We start from the raw sequence: 5,856 nt of genomic DNA, 5'->3' as shown, positions 1-5,856 counted from the left end.
TGTAGATTGAGTCAGTGATTAGTATATAATTGTGTTAAGTCGTAAAAAAAAAAGAAGATATTTTAATGGTGGGTTATTAATCTGGTATACGTTTTATATATAGTTTTAAAAAAACAAATATCAGAGTATTTTTTGCTCTTCATAAATTTTCCTGTACAAAAATATTAAGAACAGAAGGAGGTTAGATGTGGATATCGATTGTATCGTAACAAAATATTAAATTGAATTTGATATATGTTCAGTATTAGCTAATATAAAGTAATACACTTTAAAAACTAAGTACTGATTGGATGTAATAAAGACACATTGAATGTGTTAATTAGTGTATAGTAATGCCTGTTTAAGAACCACATAATATTTTATTGGTATTACATAATAAAGGCGTATTTGGAAGTATTACTTATTGTACAATAATGCCTGTTTATGAACTACATAATATTTAAATATTATTACTTAATAAATATGCATTGGACATGTGTGTGTTTAGGCCTAACATATTTAATTTGTAACAGTATAGTACACAAGTATCTGTTTTGTTTTCACGCGAAACCTTTGTTTTTAAAGTTACATTTTCCTTAGTATTTAACTGTTTTGTTTAATGAATGAAAGATGTGTCACCATTAAAAAAATTCAATGGCATGATGCAAACACTTCACAGCAGTCTGTATGTTTTTTAAACACAAGCTTGTAACGTTTAACAATAGAACATCAACTGTTGTAGGTTCAGTTACTAACACTAGCTTGTAACGTTTAACAATAGAACATAAACTGTTGTAGATTCAGTCACTAACACTAGCTTATAACGTTTAACAATAGAACATCAACTGTTGTAGATTCAGTCACTAACACTAGCTTGTAACGTTTAACAATAAAACATCAACTGTTGTAGATTCAGTCACTAACACTAACTTGTAACGTGTAACAATAGAACATCAACTGTTGTAGATTCAGTCACTAACACTAGCTTGTAACGTTTAACAATAGAACATAAACTGTTGTAGATTCAGACACTAACACTAGCTTGTAACGTTTAACAATAGAACATAAACTGTTGTAGATTCAGTCACTAACACTAGCTTATAACGTTTAACAATAGAACATCAACTGTTGTAGATTCAGACAGTAACTCTAGCTTGTAACGTTTAACAATAGAACATCAACTGTTGTAGATTCAGTCACTAACACTAGCTTGTAACGCAAAAACAATAGAACATCAACTGTTGTAGATTCAGTCACTAACACTAGCTTGTAACTTTTAACAATAGAACATCAACTGTTGTAGATTCAGACACTAACACTAGCTTGTAACGTTTAACAATAAAACATCAACTGTTGTAGGTTCCGTCACTAGCACTAGATTGTGACGTTTAACAATAGAGCATCAACTGTTGTAGATTCAGTCACTAACACTAGCTTGTAACGTTTAACAATAAAACATCAACTGTTGTAGGTTCCGTCACTAGCACTAGCTTGTGACGTTTAACAATAGAGCATCAACTGTTGTAGGTTCCGTCACTAGCACTAGCTTGTGACGCTAACAATAGAGCATCAACTGTTGTAGATTCAGTCACTAGCACTAGCTTGTGACGTTTAACAATAGAGCATCAACTGTTGTAGATTCAGTCACTAATACTAGCTTGTAACGTTTAACAATAGAACATCAACTGTTGTAGATTCAGTCACTAACACTAGCTTGTAACATTTAACAATAGAACATCAACTGTTGTAGATTCAGTCACTAACACTAGCTTGTAACGTTTAACAATAGAACATCAACTGTTGTAGATTCAGTCACTAACACTAGCTTGTAACGTGGTAATAATAGAACATCAACTGTTGTAGATTCAGTCATAACACTAGCTTGTAACGTGTAACAATAGAACATCAACTGTTGTAGATTCAATCACTAACACTAGCTTGTAGCGTAAAACAATAGAACATCAACTGTTGCAGATTCAGTTACTAACACTAGCTTGTAACGTTTAACAATAGAACATCAACTGTTGTAGGTTCAGTCACTAACACTAGCTTGTAACTTTTAACAATAGAACATCAACTGCTGTAGTTTCAGACACTAACACTAGCTTGTAACGTGTAACGATAAAACATCAACTGTTGTAGGTTCAGTCACTAGCACTAGCTTGTAACATTTAACAATAGAACATCAACTGGTGTAGATTCAGACAGTAACACTAGCTTGTAACGTTTAACAATAGAACATCAACTGGTGTAGATTCAGACAGTAACACTAGCTTGTAACGTTTAACAATAGAACATCAACTGTTGTAGATTCAGTCACTAATACTAGCTTGTAACGTTTAACAATAGAACATCAACTGTTGTAGATTCAGTCACTAACACTAGCTTCTAACGTTTAACAATAGAACATCAACTGTTGTAGATTCAGTCACTAACACTAGCTTGTAACGTTTAACAATAGAACATCAACTGTTGTAGGTTCAGACAGTAACACTAGCTTGTAACGTGTAACAATAGAACATCAACTGTTGTAGATTCAGTCACTAACACTAGCTTGTAACGTTTAACAATAGAACATCAACTGTTGTAGATTCAGTCACTAACACTAGCTTGTAACGTTTAACAATAGAACATCAACTGTTGTAGATTCAGTCACTAACACTAGCTTGTAACGTTTAACAATAGAACATCAACTGTTGTAGATTCAGTCACTAACACTAGCTTCTAACGTTTAACAATAGAACATAAACTGTTGTAGATTCAGACAGTAACACTAGCTTGTAACGTGTAACAATAGAACATCAACTGTTGTAGATTCAGTCACTAACACTAGCTTGTAACGTGTAACAATAGAACATCAACTGTTGTAGATTCAGTCACTAACACTAGCTTGTAACGTTTAACAATAGAACATCAACTGGTGTAGATTCACACACTAACACTAGCTTGTAACGTGTAACAATAGAACATCAACTGTTGTAGATTCAGACAGTAACACTAGCTTGTATCGTTTAACAATAGAATGTTATTATCCGTTTCAGTTTGTCCACATGGATCTGCACAACTTATTCTGTATGTTTAGAGTTATGTTCCTCATAATATTTCATTGTTAAAATAATATTGGGTATGTTGAAACGAGCACTTGTATATTATACTAAGAGAAATTATAACGAGTTTATAGGAATGTTTGGGCCACAAATGGTCATTTTTACATTCTCTGGTTCTTGTATATATTTTGTACATCAATAAAGTATTTAAAAAATTTGAATAAGATTTGTTTCTGTTACTATAGTTTCATTGAGACTGCTGTTCATCACCCTTAAAGTTACACTCAGTTTATAACAGGCTATTTATCAGTGAAAGACATAAAATTGGTCACGAAGTTAACACTAGGAGAGTTTAGTTTGTGCTATCACCAGGTTACATCATCAGAGACTGCGGGTCTAGGATTGTCATAACAAAACACGCAGTCGTAATTGGTGAACAGATAGTGACATCAGGTCAAACACTCGTGCTTTATAAATAAGATCGTGAAAAACAATGACGTCATATTTAATCTTAATACACTGTATTAATTGAGAAGAGGTCATAGGAAGGAATTACATTATATTTGATTCATTGTTTTAAAAACTATATTGATTCATATCAAACAGTTTTCAATTAAACAAAACGTCTTAAATTCAACTGAAATAATCTAAAAATTTGAAAGTGGACGACATAAATCTTAGGTAATTTAATGTCCAAAAGAATGACGTAGGAACAGAGTTTTGTCATGGGCATTACTTTAAATGTACATTTTGTGTTTTCTGTAATATTTCAAGTTAATATTTCTAAGGTGTGATTCCATAATGTAATATATATATATATATAGTTTACGTTTTCAACACTAGGATCGCTTTCATCGTTCTTTTTAATCGATGCTGAAGAACTGATTTGTATGAAATAAAAGTCCAAAGAACAAAATCTCTATGTTATTATATAAAAAGTGCAACGTTTAGTGCTAAGTATAGAAGATTTTAAGGTAATCAAACAAAATAATCGGAAGAAAATTCGTTTCACTTCAGTTAGGCTATCGTCTGGAACACAAGGTTATTTTATATCCGGTATTTCGCTGTTTCTCACGTACAACGTTTTTTTTTCACTTAAAATAATTACTTAGATACTATCATTCGTAATCCTCTATATTTTGCAATAAATATTTTACACGTATTTTGTAGGTGCTTTAATATTTCTTGAGTATATGGGACGAAAATAAAATATATCTGGTTTGACAGTTTGTTGCAACAGAACACTACAGATAAATTCGATTTATCGTGCTTAACACGTCTGCGGGTTCTCTGACAGCGTCGTTTAGTAAAAACAAAGGATCGAAACAGTCTGTGTTGTAAAAACTATTTATATTGTAAGAAAACACTGAGTCACACCCAGTTTCTCCCAGCTGTGATTCTAGGCACTTTCTTCTCTGTGTTTCGTTACCATTTACGAAGATGTTTGGACAGTAACTCCAGCAAGGAGATTCTAATTGAGGAAGAGAGACCCCTGGTGTTGGTTTCATCATCTGATACCGAAGTATTAAACCGGAAGTAGCTTGTTCTTCTTCCTGTCGGAGAAAACTTTCCAGAGTTGAGACATGTATGGACTGAGGACAAGGAGTGTCATCCAGCTGGGTTGACACATAGTCATTTGGTGGACAAGAAAAGTTTGACCAACCTTCAGATTTGTTGATTGGCTCATCCAACGCTAAAATATCTTCTGGGTGGAAGAGATCCATATCGTCCTCAGGTCCTAAATTGGTAGGACTTAAGTAGCTAACGTTGGCATGAAAGGTCTCTGGAATGCAGGACAAAACCTTTCTGTTGTCACTTTGAAGACAGGTTTCGTATCCTTCGAAGTTAACGAAGTGTTGTGAGCAAACAATCTCCTCATAATTGGAGCCGATGATATCATTATCACCGAACAGTAAAGAACTTCTCTCCCAAGGATATTCCTCGATTATAGCGCCATCTGTGACTTGTAACGTGGAATCGGTGTAAATCTCTGCAGCTGACGTCATGGTGTTCGCCATATTGGCTTGATTACTCACTGGCATCTTTGATGACATGGAAGATGGTCCATCTGACGACGAGCAGAGGTCACGTTTAGTTGATATAGCCAGAAATCGCGACAGACACCCAAATTCATTTGGATTTTCCGCTGAGATAACAAGGGAAAACAAAGAATAAAAGAATGATCAAATTATAATTCCAGAACAACTCTACGTTGTTAAATTTACTTTGATTATCCACAGATGTTCCCATACAGCCGGAACATTGTGTCTTCTAGAACGATGTTTAACGTTTAAACAACAGAAAACACGAAAACCTTAAATCCAACATACATCAGCTACCAATAACAGTATGTAATACTGCAAAGAAAAAAAAAATTAAAACCAAATTATCATCTTATTTTTCAAAATACAAATATCTGAAAAACACTCATTGAATCCAAAAACTATTAACCTAGTGTTTCCATCCAATTAAAAAATATATTAATCCTACATTTTCATTTAATACAAATCCCAGAGATCAGTTGTTAATCTCACATTTTCATTTGATACAAATCCCAGAGATCAGTTGTTAATCGTACATTTTCATTTGATACAAATCCCAGAGATCAGTTGTTAATCGTACATTTTCATTTGATACAAATCCCAGAGAACAGTTGTTAATCGTATATTTTCATTTGATACAAATCCCAGAGAACAGATTATTGTTAATCCCATATTTTCATTTTAACACAAATCCAGGGATCAGTTGATAATCCTACATTTTCATTTAATAACAAATCCCAGAGATCAGTTGTTAATCATACATTTCCATTTGATACAAATCCCAGAGA

The sequence above is a fragment of the Tachypleus tridentatus genome, unplaced genomic scaffold (genome assembly GCF_004210375.1).
Source record: "Tachypleus tridentatus isolate NWPU-2018 unplaced genomic scaffold, ASM421037v1 Hic_cluster_1, whole genome shotgun sequence".
In the NCBI taxonomy this organism is placed as follows: Eukaryota; Metazoa; Arthropoda; class Merostomata; order Xiphosura; family Limulidae; genus Tachypleus; species Tachypleus tridentatus.
The sequence above is the reverse complement of the archived record's forward strand: the minus strand, read 5'-3'. Positions refer to the sequence as shown.